We start from the raw sequence: 19,677 nt of genomic DNA, 5'->3' as shown, positions 1-19,677 counted from the left end.
TGCAGTTTCCACAGCTGGGGCTGCGGATGCCAAATTGTGCCTTGGGCCTGAGAGAAGAGATCCCTCCTCAGTGGTATTTCCCATGGTTAGAACTAATAGAACCGTTTCCTTGTCCTCTCAGACTTTGCATATGACAGAGAGGATCAGGCATACTGGAGGAAACGTATTTGTTTTTCACCGGCCATTTGTGTGCCATTGCATCCCTTCCCAGCGGGGCTTGGGACTTCGAATAACTGAGGGGATAGTGGGCATTCTCCACTGAGGCAAATAGATTGATTTCTGCTTTGCTGAATATTTCCCAAATCCTCAGTATAGTTTGAGGATGATGTCTCCATTTGCCCGGTATCACCCCTTAGCATGACAGTAGACGTGCACCGTAATTCAGGCAGCCTGGGACATATGTCACTCTCAGGGAGAGATGATGCTCGCTCCATAGGAGGGGGTGACGCTTCATTCTCGACAGTGGCGGTGAATGAATTCTGCCTTGGCTGTTTATATATACCACGACTGTCATGTTGACTGAGCAAACCAGGACATGACAGCTCACTATTTCTGACTGAAAGCCTTTAAGGCTAGAATTATAGCCAATAGCTCTAAGCGGTTGATGTGCCATGCCCTCCTCGCACCTGTCCAGGTGCCAAAAGTTGGGTGTCCATTGCACACCGCCCCCCAACCTGTGTTGGAAGCATCCGTGGTCACCCCTTTCTGCCTGACAACATGGGACTTCGAGTACCAGAGGGTACAGTGGGTATTCTCCACTGAGGCAAATAGATTGATTTCTGCTTTGCCAGATATTTCCCAAATCCTCAATACAGTTTGAGGGTGAAGTCTCCTGAATTCTGCCATGGCAGTTTATATATACCACTCTCCAGTTTTAACTGAGATGGACACTGTAAAATGGCTGAAGCTGTAAAACTGTGTGCATAAAAAAAGACTCTGATTGTGGCAGTAACAGCCAATTGTCAAGGTAGTTCAGGATGCGCATTCCGCTCAGTCTCAGAGGGGCGAGAACCACATCAATGCACTTTGTGAATGTACGAGGAGCTAAAGACTGTCCGAAGGGCAGGGGCAGAGAGTGAAAAAATGGCACTTTTAATGCTCAAGCTGAAACCTCGGACGGGCCTGCAGACCGGGGACTCGATTTGAATAGCATGGTGGGAGAAAATGGTCGATTATCTGGTGTGATCGGAGAGGGAATTATCTGATAATCTGCTGGTGAACAAACTTGAAAAACTTCTAGAAAAACTTTTGTTGGAATTGTTGGAATTCCTGAGCATGAAGAGGGCAGAGATATGGTGAAATTCCTAGATGAGCTCTTCCCAAGTCTGCGTGACATAACAGACCACAAGCTGGAAATCAAATGAGCTCACAGAGTCCCAGCTCACAGATTTGCTGAGGGAGACAGGCCCCATTTGTTTCCATCCAAACTGAGAACAGAAATGAAGGATGGCCACAAAGTATTCACATGTTTCAATCAAGCACTGTCATACATAAATACAGTGTGAGTAAGCCATTTGATGTTTCCAATGTGAGTGGACTGACTCACTATGCTTACTCTGGCTGTCTGAGGAAGCTGGGCACCATTTTTGTTTCTTTTTTGTTTTGTGGAGTGTCACTCTTTCATGAAACATTTGCTCCTAGCCAGTGATAAGGATGACAGCAAACTATCTACATGCCTATAACATGCAACATCTTTTATAGAGGTGATGGACTGAGGAAATAATGGTGTGTTTCTTATGTGACCTCTGAGTCAACTCGACTCGTTCAATATACACTTAACAGTCGGAGAAACCGGGACACCTGTTTGTTTCTTTTTGTGCTGGTTCCGCCTAGTGGCTGGAAAGTTTCTTCAAGAATCTCATCTTTCCTGAAGCTGCAAAATTGGACATGTTTTCTTTAGTGCTGGCTCAAGTAAGAGTATGGGAGTCATTATACTGATAAATAAACATCTACAATTCAAAAGTCTCAAACAGACTAAGGATAATTAAGGAAGAGTCATTATTGTTTTAGCTGAAATTCAGGGGCAAAGTCTGATTTTGGCTAATATGATCAGTGCTTTTTGAAAGATCTTACATAGAGTTTGTTAACCGTTGGCACCCCTCATGATATAAGGGAGAAACTATACATTTTTCTCATCAGTCCATTAGATTTATTCTAGAATAGATTTTCTTTTATATATCTAAATCCCTCATTTCATCTGTTGTTGATTGCTCAAATGGAATAATTTTAGTCTCAGATCATGCCCTGGAGAGTTTAGAGGTGTTGCCAGCTATGGAGAAAAAGAAATCATATAGTTGGTGCTTTAATATATCCCTTTTGCAAAATCCTGATTTTCAACAAATGTTAAAGTCTGAAATCAGTGTTTATATGGAGACCAACTGGTCCTCAGTATCCTCTGTGGGTGTGGCCCGGGAGGCACTTAAGGCAGTTCTTAGGGGCCAGATCATACAGTATGCCTCATTCATCAAAAAATACAAAGCACGAGAACTCGTGGAGTTGGAAGGGAATATTTAAAGTGCAGAGGCAGAGCTGAAGTGCCAAATGTCGTCTAATGGCCTCAGAGAATTGACCCAATTGAAATACAGATATAACACTATTTTGTTGCGGAAAGTGGAGTTTTGGTTATTCAGGGCAAGATGGGGGACAAAGTTAATATTCCTAATAAGTTATTAGGAACTTTGTGGAACCGTTAGAACTCCCTAAATTGTCGACTGAGCCAAAGAATTCTCTTGATTCTGAAATAAACATGGAAGAGTTTGACAAGGTGATTAAGGCCTTACCTACAGGCAAGGCTCCAGGGCTAGATGGTTTTGCTGCTGAATTTTTCAGATCTTATGCTACAGAATTGGCTCCACTTTTGCTAACTTTTGCTAGAATCATTAAAGAGAGGAAAGCTTCCCCCAACCATGACACAAGCCAGGATCAATCTGATTCTTAAAAAGGACAAAAATCCAAGTGAGTATAAAAGTTACCGTCCAATTTCCCTGATCCAGCTAGACGTTAAAATATTGTAAAAAAAATTTCTGGCTAACCGATTAAGTAAAGTTATGACATCCCATCTCTATACATATAGATCAGGTGGGGTTTATTCAGGGCCGCAGCTCTTCTGATAACATAAGACGTTTCATCAATATCATGTGGACAGTAGCGAATGATCAGACGGCGAAAAGTCATTTGATATGGTAGAATGTTCGGGAATACTTTTATTGGATGGATTAAGTTACTATATAGACACCCCGTAGCAGCGGTAAAAACAAATTAATTAATTTCAGATTATTTTACTCTGGATAGGGGCACTCGGCAGGGTTGTCTTCTTTCCCCATTGTTGTTCTGTCTTGCCCTGGAACCATTGGCAGCCGTAATAAGAAAGGAGGATGATTTTCCAGGGGTGATTGCAGGAGGTGTGGCACATAAGCTTCTGCTTTACGTAGATGCAATTTTATTTTTAGTCTCTGACCCTACTAGATCTATGCTTTGCCTCCACAGAATTATCCATTCCTTTTCTAAATTTTCAGGATACAGAGTTAATTGGTCTATATCCGAAGCTTTGGCACTGACAGCATACTACCCAGTAATGGCTTTTCATCAGGGCACATTTCACTGGCCCAATCAGGTCATTAAGTATTTGGGCATGATTTGGCATGATTTAATTTGGACACTTTAATTAAAAGGTTTTTGAGCAATGTGGGCAGGTGGGCTTCATTACGTTTATCTATGATTGGGAAGGTTAATGTTATTAAAATGTACTGTATCCCAAAATGTAACCACTTGCTACAGTCTCTCCCTTTAGTCCTTTATTTGGAATGGAAAGTGTCCCAGTTTACATTTCAATAAGATACATAGGCCGATTGACAAGGGTGGGCTAGGCCTACCCAAGATTTAGTTTTATTATTATGTGTTCAGTCTTAGACATTTGGCTCATTGGTTGCTTCCACCTGAGAGGGCCCCTCCCTGGTTTCTTATTGAACAAGAATTTATTGGCCCCATTTCACCATTGCAAAGCCTTTCGATCAAACTAACCGGAGAAGTTAAGTCACACCCCATTATTTCGCACTTGCACATGGTTTGGCCTTAAGTGTCCAGAGTGTTTAATTCTGACATTTATTTAAATGTTGGCTCAAGCATATGGCTGAACTCTAAATTACATATACCTTTCTACCTTTCTGTTCTAGTCAGAGTGGATTACTACACTCAGTGACCTATATGAGAGAGGAGTACTGTGATCTTTTGATAATTTGGTTCAACATTTTAAGATTCCTAGATCCAAGTTCTTAAGGTTTTTACAGCTACGCCACCTGCTCTGTACTGTTTTTGGGAGTGGTGTACACCCCCCCTACAATGGCAATTACTCTGGAAATGGTGATTACTGCTTATGGGAAAGGTCATGAAGCTTCTGTGTATTAATCCCTGTTAATTCAGAGTCATGGGGGATGGAGCTTCGTCTTCTCTCAAGAGATTATAGAAGAAAGATTTAAAATTTGTATTGGAGGAGGGAGAGTGGGCTAGGATCCTAAAAAGCATCAGGTCTGCATTTAGAGGTGCAAGGATCTGTCTGATGCAATTTAAGATTTTGCATCGGTTCTACTGGACCCCCTCTAGATTGTATAGGCTTGGTCTTAAAACTCACCCACCTGCTGGTGATGCCAGTCAGAAAACGGTGACACAACCCATGTTTTTTTGTGGGTTGTATTAAGATTCAGGAATTTTGGTTGAGGATCCAGTGTTTTGTGTGTGACATACTGGACACTCAGTTTTCATTTTGCCCCAGACTGTGTATTTTGGATGATGGAGGGGTCCTGAATATAGGAGATAAATACATGAAAAGCTTGGTCCTAACCAGAGTGATGATTGGCAGACAGCTAATACATAGGGGATGGAAGTCATCTGATGCACCCTCATTTTGAGGGTAAAGTGGCAGCTTTCGTGGAGATGACTTCCATACGGCTGGGGAACCTTTTGATTTATGGCAGAAAGTGGGGCAGTTATTTGTCTCATTTGGAGGTCTCCTTGTGTGAGGCAGTGGAGGGAGACCCTTTTTATTTTTGTTTTTCCCCCCTATATGTTGAACTTTAGAATTTTTCTAAAAGTTTCACATGCCTAACATCTGTCCACGCATTCTTTGCCCACGCAATTTAGCGGTGGAAAGGTAAATGTGACCACGCTTTAAGTATGAGCAATAATAATTAGTGATGCTTGCCATGAATAGGGCCAAACACTTCACTGTTAACTTGGCAACCACACAAGAATATGTCTCAATTCAAGTTTATTTATCATTAACCCACAATAGCCAGTGACTTTGTAGCAGTGAATGCTGTGCATGCAGTTTCTCACTCAATACCTTTGTGTGATTACAACACGGATCACAGCAATTTAGAAAAATCGATGCAAAAATAAAAACAACAGTCCTTTGGACCATATCTTGAGAGAGAGAGAGAGAGAGAGAGAGAGAGAGAGAGAGAGAGAGAGAGAGAATTTTTGAATTTTAATACACCTTTATTATAACAGTTTGGTTAAGTTATTCATACTTCATCCAAAACACATTTTTTCAATTTTTGACATGTATAATTCAATTTTTTTTTTTTTTATATATACATATATATACACACATTCACTCATAAATTTAAAAACTCAACACCAAGTCATTTCTCTCACATAAAGTGCACAATACCTCATTAACACACCAGATTTCTACAAACTTTGGTAAACAGTCCACCAATTTATAATACATGAAACTCTACTTTTAATCTAGCTGCTACAAGCCCCAAAAACATAGGAACAATGCTTATTGCATTCTGTCCTAGAAGTTTATTTTTCCTGGTTTTCCAGATTACTAATTTTGCAGTGCCTGATAAAAAGTTAATTAAAACCAAAGTCCTTTTCCTTAGAACGGAATACCTAGGACCATAAACAAACAACTGAAAGGAAAAAACCTCACCCAAAGATGAAAACCAAATGCTTAAAAGGGAAAAAATATCCCCTAACCGTGGGCACTGCACAAATAAATGAGACACTGATTCTACCTCTAGACAAAAAGGACAACTCAACCCAACGCTAGGATTAAGATGCGCCACATGTCTGTTCGTAGCTACTGCTCCATGTACAATTCTCCACTGGAGATCACCTGTCCGCTTATTTATTGGACATTTGTACAGAGCACGCCAGCAGCCTTTAGGGAAGAGTCAAGTCCAAGAAAATCCATCCATTTTGTAGAAGAAACGCCAGTCAAAAATCTGGCATTAGACACTTTTGAACAAGTCAAGTACAAAGCCTTCTTCCCTGTTGACTCAAAACAATCCAAAACTGGGATTTTGAATGTCAACACACAGTGATCATCCTCTTCCCAATTCTCCACAGCAGCTAACGATGAGTGAAGGAAAAACATAATCATGCCCTTCTATCCACTCAAACATCATCATTGTGTTATCCAGAAAGTCTCTGTACTCTTCTCCTAACGCCCCACGTACTTCTGCAACAAACTGCTGTATCATTCTTGTGGATTTCACTTCAGTCCTTTGGCATATAGCTTCCACACTGCTACTCAATACATGGCCCAACTCAGTATATCCAGCAACCAGCAACCGTGAGCGTAAGCATGCAGATGATAAAAGTCTTGAGGAAAGAAGAGGGTTAAAAAACAAGGGTTCTTCCAACAGCCAAAGACCGGCTGGCAAATCAGGTGATCTTGACACAGTAAAAACTTTCCAAGCTTCCAGCATTGATTTATAATATGGAGTAAGATCTACAAGCTCAGATTCTTGTAAATCCATAAGAAATAAATGTTTGTCAAGTCCCATTCCACCTGCCCTCCTCAAAAGAGCTATTGCAATGTCCATCCAAGCAAAATTGCTGTTGTATAACAGTCTTTGAGCCGTTTTTAATCGAAAAGTCATTAATCTTGCCTTAAGGTCCACCAGACCCTGTCCCCCTTCCGGTATAGGCAGATACAGTACAGCAGATCGGACCCAATGGTATCCGGACCAGAAAAAGTTCACTAAGTGCCTTTGAATTGTTTGAACTAGACCTGCTGGTGGTTGCAGTACATTAAATTTATGCCACAAAGTGGATGCCACCAAGTTATTGGCCACCAAAACTCTTCCCCTGTAGGATAACTGGGGTAGCAACCATTTCCACCTAGACAATCGTGTGCATACCTTCTCCTCTACACCCTCCCAATTTAATTTTTGAAACTCATTAGAACCGAAAAAATACCCAATATCTTAAAACCTTCTAGTTTCCATTTGAGGTCTCTAGGCAAATGTGGGAGGTTCTCTAAGATACCTTGACCTGCCCAGAGAGCTTCACTTTTATCCCAGTTCACCTTGGCTGTTGAAGCCTTCTCATAAACATGAAGTGCATTAGACAAAACCTTGACATCTTGTGTATTTTTAACAAATACAGTAATATCATCAGCATAAGCACTTAGAACCGTTCTTGAAGTTTTAAGAATAGCAGGTATATGTAACCCAGACATTTTTTCTCGTAATTTACAAAGTAAAGGTTCGATTGCTATACTATATAGCTGTCCTGATAAAGGGCACCCCTGTCTTATGCCCCTTGTTACAGAAATGGGACGGCTCAAACCCCCTCCCACCTTGACAATACAAGAAGCCCCAGCATATAACAATTTCACCCATTTTATAAAACCTTCCCCAAAACCAAAAACATTCAAAACATTGAAGAGATAATTCTGATCAACGCGGTCAAACGCTTTTTCTTGGTCCAGGGAAATTAAACCAATTTCTATTTTAAAAACTCTACAAATGTCCAAAACATCCCGTATCAAAAACAAATTATCTGATATTGTCCTTTCTGGAACACAATAGGTTTGATCACTATGTACAATTAAATGAAGGTACTTTTTAAGTCTATTTGCAAGGCATTTGGATAATATCTTGTAGTCAGTGGTCAAAAGGGCGACTGGTCTCCAATTCTTCAAAAGAGACAAATCCCCCTTTTTAGGCAACAATGACAAAACAGCCCGTTGACAAGACACAGGTAAAAAGCCATCCTTATTACATACACAAAAGATTTCAAAAAGATCCTGTCCAATACAATGCCAAAAGTGTTTATAAAATTCAGGTTGCAAGCCGTCAATGCCTGGAGATTTTCCGGAGTTGAGTTGGCCCAAGGCAGCAGTTATTTCTTGATAGGATATGTCTGTGTCCAAAGCAGTCTTTGAGTCAGAGTCTATTTGAGGAAGATCTTGAAACAGTTGCGCAGAACAGCTCGCATCACAATGTTCAGCAGTATAAAGGTTTGAATAAAAAGCCACTGCGTGACGACGCATATCTTTTTTATCATACGTCATCCTTCCATCAGGAAGACGTAAACAGGCCATCTGTTTATGCTTTGCCAATTTACGCTCCAAATTAAAAAAATATGCACTTGGGGCATCCATATCTACAACAGAAATGAAACGAGACCTTACCAAGGCCCCTTTTACTCTATCATTTAAAAAATATCCCAACTCCAGTTTTTTCCTCTGTAACTTACTGCTTAGACTAGGATCATATCTATTAGATAATTCTGCTTCTATAGATGATATCTCATTTTCAACAGACTCAATCGTTTCTCTTAACACATTAGTGGAATTGGCAGTATATTGCAAACAGAACATCTTTATATTCACTTTTCCTATGTCCCACCACTGTCTTAGATTTTCAAAACTACTTTTTTCATTTTCCACTGTTGCCAAAATATTTCAAAATACCTGCAAAATGCTTTGTCTTGAAGCAGTCTAATATTAAAATGCCAAAAAGAGGACTTATTTGAGCTCTGAGATTTACATATTACAATCGAAACCAATTTATGGTCTGTAAAACCCATTGGTGTGATAGAACAATCAATAATTTGACTGCTCAACTGTTTGGATACATAAATTCTATCCAAACGAGCAGCAGTAACTCTGTTGTTATTCACCTTGACCCATGTATATTGCCTCACGTCAGGATGTTTAACCCTCCATATATCCAAAAGATCAGCTGCCCTTATTAACCTTGATAAAGATGATGAAGATTGAATATGGGGTTCTTCAGTGTTTCGATCAACTGAAAAGTTCTCTGTACAATTCCAATCTCCCCAACTATAACATTTCCATCATTAAAGCATTTTTTAAAAACATTGTTTAATACACCAAAAAACATTAGTCTTTCAAACCCAACATTTGGTGCATACACATTGATGAAATAATAAATATCGCCATCAATGTCAGCTTTAACAACAAGAAGACGGCCATTCATTGATTCCTCTGTACTCAAAACAGCGACTCTTAAATCAGGAGAAAAAGGATTGCCACTCCTGCACTCAAATTTGTTTTATGGCTTAATTTATACTGCCCTTTCCACCACAAACCCCACTCAACTTCATTTCCTACATCACTATGTGTTTCTTGAAGATAAATAACATGCAACTTTTTCTGCTCTATTATTTCAGATACTAATGCACGTTTGTACATATCCCTACCCCCATTTATATTAAGGGAACCTACTCTTAAAACTTCCATATGTAGGTTTAGGAGGGAAAGGAAAAAAGAAGAAGAAGAAAGCAGTATTACAAAAAGAGTCACCATGTGATGCATGAGATGGTTATTTAAAACAAAACTTTTGACGTTCTCTTTTTCTCCACGTTTCTATACTTTCTAATTGCCGTTAGATGTTTCTTCAAACGAAACCTTTTCTTTTCACTTAAGATCTCAAGATTCACGTTCTTTTGATGTACTGAAACAGACTTCTCAAACTTCTCGATATCTGGAAAAAAATGTATCACATTAACTTGCTTTCCAAAAGTGTCATCCAAAAAAGCATTGATCTCCTCTAACGTATACAATGATAAATCATCTTGTGAGAGCTCTTGGGAGTCCATCTCACTACTACACATAGAATCTCCCTGTGAACATAAATCAATGTCATGTAAAGATACATTCTCCTCTGACAAAGTTTCATTCATGCCACTCTTATTACCTTCCTTACTGCAGCTCAACTTTATCTGCTCTCTCTCCTCATCAGGCTTTGAACTACAAAACCTAGCCTGAATACCACTGCGTACTTGGTGCAGAAAGCAAGACATTTTCAACATTCAGTGTTTCAGCATTTTCTCCGTTCATATTAACAATCGCAATGTTACTAGGATCAGAAACGGTCTCTGTTGTTCTCACTTCACTATGTGTTTGAGTATTCTCGGGAGTAATAACACTGATTTCTGAAACTCTTACCTCAGGAGGACCCTCAATCTCACCCTGAACTCCTTGGGTAAGCACTCGTTCAACTTCGCGTTCTTTATGTGGGCACGCATGTCGTTTATGCCCAACATCACCGCACTCAAAGCACTTCATATTGCCGGTTGTTGCGTAAACCATATATGTTTTCTCTTCATGTTTAACGCGAAAAGATATATCCAGCGTTCTCTCCGGAGAAACCAAAACCATATTGACATTTCTCCTGAATGACATCACATGTTTCAATGCCGGGTGTTTACACCCCAGAGAGATCGTTTTAAACGGACTAACAACTTTTCCAAAGCGAACAAGTTCACGCTCCAACACTTCATTAGCTATGAACGGCGGAACATTTGAAATCGTGATCTTGGAAGAAGCCGCATAGAGTGGAGTGACTTGCACTAAATCATCATTAATAATCAGGCCATTTTCAATTATCTGATTGACAAGATTCTCCGCTTTCAAAAAACCACAACAGCTTTATTCATTCGAGAAGCAGAAGAAATATTTTCGTGGCCTACCGCTTCCCCTGTCGCAATGAGCACATCTTCCACCATTACCCCATCAGGAGGCACACACCTGAAGCCATTGCGTAAGGACAACGCCTCAACCTGAGACGCCATCCCTCCGCACAAACACTCGCCTTAACAACAACAATGAAAAATAAACACTTACCAAACCATGCAGAAAAAAAAAAGGAAAGGGGGGGAAAAAGGTGCAAAATAACTTCACTCAGTCTTTACCGCCTCACCACTACCACTCTCGCATGCACAAACTCCCAGAATTCCCAGAGAGAGAGCGAGAGAGAGAGAATCTGCTGCAAACCAGTAAACATCTGTGGACAGTACCTGACTGTAAATACCCAATTATATGAATATATCATCAGTATTACAATTTTTCTTCTCTCTAAAGTTCATCCACACACTAATACACACTTTGCTATGCTCAATGTGTTCCTAAAACTTCCATACCGCCCCATACTTTGCACACTCAGCAGGAAAAAAAGTTTAATATGCCACATTTTTCCACTTAAAATTCAAAATAAAAGTTACAAATATCACTCTTCCTTACAATATTTCATAGCCACTTGACAGAGTAAACACTTTTGAATAAAACAATCTTGAAGTGCCCGTCAAAGAAAAAAATCTAAATATTCACTAAGCAGTTCAGTGAGATTCTATAGTCAGCACCATTATTATCTACGTCAATGTCAAATCCACGCTTTCAGAAAGTGAATGTGTGAGTAAAACCGCATCATGAATTCAGAAATGGACACATCTCCAACATTTGATCTATGTGACTTTCAGTGAATTTAAGACTTTATGTAGTGCCATAACACTGTTCATTAGCTGTGCGATATGACCTTAATAACATAGGTAATTTAAATAAAACAATGCCAAGATTATTAGAGATAATGAAAGGCATTTCTTTAACAGCATTTTGGACATTTCTTGCCACAATATGAACCACTTTGAAGTCCATTTGTAAAAAGATTAATGACCATGATTCGTTTTTCATTTTTTGGTGAACAGAATTTTCATTATTCGGTGATCAATTCCTTTAACATGAGATAATACTTTTATTTATTATAACAAACAGTACTACGTTTTAAATCAGTGGATCAGGCAACAAATTAATTAAACACTACTTCAAATAATACTGGATTCTTGGGGAACTCTACACAAAAAGTCTCCAGAAGCCGCTAAACAATGTGAGGTAGAGGACTGTACTGATCCGGAACAGGCAGCAGTGAAGGAGAGGGTACCATGTCAAGTGGCGTGGCAGTGGCGCAGTAAAGGTGGGGTGATTTGAACAACAAAGCGAACAGTTTCACACCTCCCCAAAATTGGTGTGTCCGGTCTCCTTGGCATGCTCCCTTGCTTCCTTCTGCCCCACAAGACCAGTCTGGCACACCATGCAGCGTAGCGCAAAATGGTTTACATCTGTGTACTGTCGTTTCCTCCGTGCCTCGTCTGCCAGTTCTAGTGCCTGTGCCAGAATGATATCATCCATGCTGGAGAACACAGTCTGAGGTGGAACATCTGAATTAGGCACCACCTTTTGGAGGGGGTCATAATGGATGCCATCGTAAATTAGCAGCACCCGTTTGGTATAACAAGCATCCTCACCAAATCGGTCGACACGTACGGTTTGAGTGTCAACAACACAAATCTCACACTAGTAGAACTTTGAGAGTATAGAGACCTCGATGGCGCCCCCCCAGGTGTCATCACTATGGATCCAGGCACAGTAGTCCTCATTGGTCTTGCCAAGTACAGCCTCTGAGTACCCAGTGGGGTCACTGGCTACAATTTGCACAATGAGTCCTCGCATTTCAGAGGAGCAGGCTGGGTCATACACACCCCCTTCCATTACGAAATTTACACTGGTAAACAAACAAGAGTTGTCTGCGGGGACGACCCGGCGTTCTAGAACAGGGGCCAGGTCGAGACTGGGACCTTTGGTTATAGTGGATTGTGCTTGGGGTTTGGGTTTGTTCTTTTCCTCTTCTACAATCAGTGTATCACCTGTCCATAAGGAAGCCAACATTAAACAACATAAATATCAATAATCATAAGTACACATTGTCCATACTCAAATGCACATGAATGTTTTCATTTCAAATAGTGGTCAACTAAGATTAAGATTAAGATTCAACTTTATTGTCACTGTGCAGAGTACAGGTACACAGCCAATGAAATGCAGTTGTTTTTACATATCCCAACTAAGCTGGGGTCAGAGCGCAGGGTCAGCCATGAAACATGCGCCCCTGGAGCAGATAGGGTCAAGGGCCTTGCTCAAGGGCCCAACAGTGGTATCTTCACGGTGCTTGGGCTTGAACCCCCGACCTTTCGGTCAGTAACCCAGAGCCTTAACCGCTGAGCTAGGTTGTATATAGGTAATTCCATGTCAACTCAACCTGAAGTCCCCGGCTTAAATTTTATGCTGGCTTTTTGATAATTTTTTACTGGTGAATGAAATACCTAATGTATCTCCCAGTCACAAGGCATGATCGAGATTTGTTGAGACACTGACATTACTGTTTTTATGTGAATAAATACAATAAGGTACACTTCTAGTTGTAACATTATTTGTACTTGTGTTTTGTTGGACAAGAAAATCTAGCTTTTTACCATGTGCCCCACATGTAAGTTTTGGACCACAAAGAAATTATTTGGAATGGAGCCACATTGAGAGCCCCACATCTCTGGTTTTTAACAATATAGGGCCTTAAAAATATCTAAGATACAAAAAGCTACAATTATTATGATCCAGAATATAAAAGGATATAAATGTACATTTAACCGTTGTGCTGCATTACTGGTCAAAAATAACCGGCCTATTGGATTATATCTTTATGTCAACTTATTTTCTTTCAATTAGCACAAGTTTTGTATTTCTGTTTAAGTATTACTGATCATAGGCCTCCTTGACCTGAACTTATGCACCTCATTTTTGAGTGAAAAAAAAGCATTATTTGTTTATAATTTGGCAATATTATATAAAACATGAAAACACGCTGTACTATTTATCACACTAGAATGCTGTAATTTTTAAACAGGAAGTTTGTTTTGAAACACTTTTATTTAGTAATGAATTGCACAAAGTCACACTTGTGGTGTTCCTGGTCAAAAATGAGCAACCTATTCAAATTGCTAAAAAATCTCTCATTATGCTATATTATCACCAAAAATTTGACAAGTTTTGTATTTCTTTTTGGAACTTATTGATCACAGACCTCATTGACCTGAGATCATATACCTCAGTGTTTGAGTGAAAAAAGCATTCTTTATGGGTTATTTTGACTAAATTAAATACCATAAGAAAACATCTATGGTATAAAATTACACACTAGTTTGTTATAATGTTTCACATGGAAGTTTGCTCTGAAGCACTTTTATTTTCTAAAACAAAATATCAGAAATCACATTTGTGGTGTTCCCAGTCAAAAATGACTGGCCATTGAAAATTAATAGGGAAGATCACAAAAAACAAGACTTTTATTTTTAAATGAACCAGGGCAAGTGGTCTAGTGTCATGATCAAGGGTGTTATCAAGAGCCTCATGCACTGAGAACCACTTAGCCATTTTGCTGCCACAAAGTGAATGATGAGCAAGGCCCTACGAGGCTTTATACACCTTAGCTGTGGAAAGCTTCTGTACAAGTAAACATAAGCCACATTTCCACTATTGGCCCAGATGAGGGCATGCTAGTGCATGCCAGGGCCAGTTGCATTCCCACTGTCACTTCTGAGGCTTCATAGTGCCTTCTCAGGGCTTTCTTTGGGCCAACAGCCAGTGGCCTTTGGCCCGCCGATTACCCTTGGGCCAAACAAGGCCAACCGGGGATTGAGGCGGGTACAATGTCAAAGGCAGAGTTTCGCCAAACTTGTCAGATTTAACTTGTCAAATATTCAAAAAAGAAAACCTACCTCCCTACCCTAACCTTAAACCTAACCGATAGTGTCATAAAAAGCTAATGTTAGATGATTAACACAATTTCTGAAACAAGCACATCATTTTGTGGTCGCATTATGACACTTTTGGCTCACGTGTTGACTAGCATGCTCTTCAGGACACGTACCCTGGTCCTTTGTATAGCATATGCAACAATATCAGTTGAGCTACCGTGCAATTTGATAACACTTAAACAAGCTTGTAAATATAGTTTGTTATTTAATGGAAACATTCAAATTAGTTGTGCGTTATAGTAAAAGTGTTTTTATTTGTCATAAGATAGCATTGTGTGAGGAACAGAGCAAACAATAAGTGTTTATGAACTGATAATCTGCTGTTTTACTCGTGATTTGAGTGAAAGGGGATAAAAGTAATTGTTGTTTTGGTGCCTCTAGTGTTCATTCCACCAGGAAATTACCACATTACATACAACAGGCCAAATAAAAATCATTTCGCAAACATGTAGTTATTGTAACATGATTCTTTGACCAGGTTGTGAATGCCACTGGGAGAGAAATATGAGTTGTCAGAGACAGTAAAAATGTGACTTGACAAACCAATCGATTTCGTTCTAGCTAGGAAAAAAGTAACTTTTTACAAAGACGTGAAGCCCAGAGGAGCTTAGATTAGTTAAGTATAATTAGGAGTGGTGGTGGCATAGTGGACTAAAGCACATAACTGATAATCAGAAGGTCGCTGGTTCGATCCCCACAGCCACCACCATTGTGTTCTTAAGCAAGACACTTAACTCCAGGTTGCTCCAGGGGAATTGTCCCTGTAATAAGTGCACTGTAAATCGCTTTGTATAAAAGCATCTGCCAAATGCATAAATGTAAATGTAATTGTTCAGAGTGAATACAGTTTTCATTAGTGTTTAAGCCTTCCTCCTTTCTACCCCTGCAAAGTGCTGTGTTACAAAAAGGGGTGCTGAAGTCAACTGGTTTGAGTAAAAGACCTACCAATCTCTGCATAAAAATAATGATGCCATAACCTTTTTAAGGTTATTTTCTGACGAGTAGATTTGCTCCAAAATCACAGAACAAAATTGTCATTTTTACCCCCCTCTACAAAATAACGTAAATATTCATCCATGGCATTTAATATTTTGGCTTTCATTATTTATGTGATTTGACATGGATTAACCCTATAGACAAAATTGATTAAATAAACACTTTATGCATTATTTACTCAAATAGCTGATGATATATGAAACAGAAAATGTGCATCATCTATTGACAAGGCTATCGATAGATTTTGGAAATGCCTACATCTTTTTAAATCTGCGTATCAAGCAAAGTTATTGACCAATGGCAATAATCTGAAAATTTCAGCCAAATATCAACTGATTCATCTCACTAATTTCAAATTAATCCATTGAAGTGACAAATGCAAACCTGATTTGATAGGATAGTCTTTAAGGTGGGCTTCGCCATTGTGCAGATCCAGGTTGGATGGGGGATAACCCACCATGATCTTCTGTACATCACATGGTATTCCTGTCAGCTCCTCGATTTTGTCTTTCAGCTCCTGAACACAAGACTGGTGTGTAAGGCCCTGCATTAGATGGGTCCCATTCTTGGCCTTGCAACGTAGATGCAGCATCCTCTGCCTGTTCAGTTCTGAACAAAGTTATAGACATTAAATGCATTCTAAATTGTGTTACAGGTAGGTAAGTAATCTAGTGTACATGTAGATCACAAATTAAATAGGGAATGATTATGAGGCTTTTGTAGTTTGTTATATTCAGCCATACAGACAATCTTAACAACATTACATTTCAGATATCTATTTAGAGATGCCTTCTTAGAATAATCTAACAAGCATAAAAGTGAATAAATGCAAGCTAGGCAGTAATAGTGAGTCAAACTGACAATGCAAAAAAAATTACAAATGTATTGTTTCAATCCAATTCATTGGGAAAAGTAGAGCTTTGAAAAGCTAAGGCAGCTTTTGACAGTTCAGTGGTCAAATACAATGGTCTAGGTCAGTGGTTCTCAACCTTTTTTGAACAAAGGACCCCCTGACCTCTTCATGATCCTCTTAACGCCTCCCCCCCCCTAAAAAAAAAAAAAAACACTTCAGTAATACTATTACAGCCAAACAATTGCAACACTGATACCTGAAGCCTGAGTTTTTGGTAAAAAAAAAAAAAACTGAAACAGAAGTTTCTTATTGTATTTAAACTACATGTAAAAGCCTCAAGTTGAGTAATATTGTGTTTGGAAAAAAAATGCAAAAACGCATGGATTGTTTGAAAGGTATTGCAAATGTATTTAGAAATTCAAACAAATTCAGGCTCACACACAAATTTTTTTAAGATGAACCAATCACGTGAACAATAACGTAACTAACCTAAATGGCCAATGAAAAAGCAGCGGTCGTTCACGCACTCAATTAGGCAATATATACTTGGCTTCAAATATGAATCGCCTACAAACGGTCATTTGATTTCAAATGACGAACAAAGACGACAACAGCTCGGCCACCTGAACTGAACCAAAGAAAAAACGACGTCAAAAACAGCCACTTTTTTTTAATTAATTACGGTCATTAGTGTGAGCCCCGAGCACTAATTATGCGCTTAATTATGTATTCCGCGTTATGTACAGAAAAAGCCGGTGAAAGCGCGCCTCTATTTTGCGCTGAAAATTCTCCGCCTCTTAAAAGCATGTGTAACTTAGGAAGCGGCTCTCCTGACATATCCTCCTGGTGAAGTGGCAGCAGTAATCCGAGCAAGACGAAGACATAGGCTAAGGAGAAGAGCTGAAAAGATTCTTGCGCAGGCCGCCTGTTGAGTACCTCTGAGTAACGCCCCCCATTTGTGCCTGAGCGCCCCCCTCTCTGCTGCCTCGTTCACACCGCCCCCAACACTGTCCAAACGCCCCCGTTGAGAAACGCTGGTCTAGGTCAAGGGTTCTCAACGGTGGCGATCAAATGATGCCAGGGGGCGCTGAGAGCAAGGGGTTGAAGTAGGGTGCGTTCATTAAACAAAAAGGTTGAGAACCACTGGTCTAGGATAATTTGTGTGTGTGTATATACATACATATATATATATATATATATATATATATATATATATATATATATATATATATATATATATATATATATATATATATATATTAAAATAAATGACAGTATCACACACACACAGTAGCAAAAGTAAAGCTCTATAATTAAATTACCAACAAACAACGTATTCCTATATCATTACTAAATGACAGCTTTGTAACGTTGAATTTGCTCACCGAAGCAAAAGCAAAGAGAATTTAAATGTCAATAAAGTTGACAACAATCTAAGCTTAGCTAACAATTGGCAGCAGCTAACGTTATTAAACTCGGCTGATCGATATTTAAATCCCATAAACCCCACTCCGAGCACACTGTCTTTCACTGTGAATATATACTCTTTTTTTTATTATAATAATAAAACAAGAATAATGTCTTATTTACTGAAGAAAAAAAAAATACCGGCATTTTGCAGTTTCGCCGATGCTAACTCACTCACCACAGATCGCCTCTGAAACAACAACAATTGACACACTGACCGAGCAGAAACATGCGCATTACGTCACAACTGTTATGCACTACGTCATGAACACTACACCGAAACGTAAGAGAAGAGTTGTTCAAGTTAGGTATCACCCAGCCAAATTATATTTACATTTTTTTTTTAAATAAACATAGAGACAAATCGCTGTTTTTTTCAATTCCCCAAATTAATCTGCAATTATTTTTTTTGGGATTGTCCTTTTACACAGCTGGATTCTGGAGAGACTTTTGTACTTTTGGATTCTCGATGGTGTGGATTTACTATTTTCACTAATTCAGTAATCAAAAGCCCTTATTTATTTATTTATTAATTCATTTGTTTATTTATTCCTTTCTTCAGAAACAGAAATAAAGCAATACATCCAAACAATTTCATTTTCAAAGAACACCAAAGATCTTCTGAATGTAAAATGTGCTTCCTTTTTAAATTATTTTTGTAAGTGTTCTTTGATGTATATTTCATACTTTTTTACCTGGTGTTTTTCTCTTTTTTTTTTTTTTTTTTCTAATGTAAATTATTTAAATTAAGTTTGAATACTTGTATTTTTTTATGTAATTTGGAATGTATGTATTTTGTTTGTTATAATAACCTAGTAACCTATCAAACTGAACGGTTTAAAATAAAATTGGATTTTGATTGCTCTATTCATACTTTGGAAGCGCCCGTGTAAAGCCCATATTTTGCTTAATTTGGTGATTAAACAGGCTTGTAGTATTAATTTCGTAATAGTTTTTTTTCCCTCTCACTTATAACTTTTGGCTCTAATTCAAAAGAAAGTGTGTAAGCACAGCTGTAACGCATTAGTTGTTCAAGATTATATTAAACTTTGTTTTGATTAGGTTTTGTTTGGTTTATTCAATTATGATGTGTCTCACTATACGGAATATTATTTGATTAATCTGTTTCTTCTCTAGGTAAATTCAGAATACATAAATTGAAGTACGGGAAGAACAAAACACTGTTTAATCTTTAAAACAGAAGTCCAACAATACTTAAAAACTAAACTGAACTTGAAAAATAAGAAAGCAATGTAACCATTTATTTAATGTATTCCCTGGCTGTACCCTGTTTTGTTGTTTTATTTTGTTTATTTATTTATTTATTTATTGTATGTTGTATTGTTTATATATCAATAGAAAAAGCTGTAAAGCATTTAATCAAGATTTGACTAAAAGGAATAAAATAAAAAGTCTCTCATTATTTATTTATTTGCTCATGTCGTTCCAAACCTTTATGACTTTCTTCTGTTGACAAAACTCAAAATGTGAATTTTGGAGAAAAAAAAAAAATTAATATTGGCCATTCTTAAAAATCTAAATCTGGAGCTGTCAAGTTCCAAAATTACAAAATAAAAGCACCATGAAAGTGATCTAAATGACTCATGAATCTAAATTCAAACAGTTATTTAATGAAAATATTCCACCACAGTGAGCTGTTAAACTTTGTGACTGGA

The 19,677-nt window shown here is 38.5% G+C and overlaps 1 pseudogene; it reads right to left on the bottom strand.

Annotated features, from left to right (window-relative positions):
• Positions 1–10,824: 10,824 nt before the first annotated feature.
• Positions 10,825–18,202, bottom strand: LOC127632983 (ubiquitin thioesterase OTU1-like; annotated as a pseudogene).
• Between the last annotated feature and the right edge of the window lie 1,475 nt (positions 18,203–19,677).

The sequence above is a fragment of the Xyrauchen texanus genome, chromosome 39 (assembly GCF_025860055.1).
Source record: "Xyrauchen texanus isolate HMW12.3.18 chromosome 39, RBS_HiC_50CHRs, whole genome shotgun sequence".
NCBI lineage: Eukaryota > Metazoa > Chordata > Actinopteri > Cypriniformes > Catostomidae > Xyrauchen > Xyrauchen texanus.
This window is presented reverse-complemented; position numbering and strand designations above follow the sequence as displayed.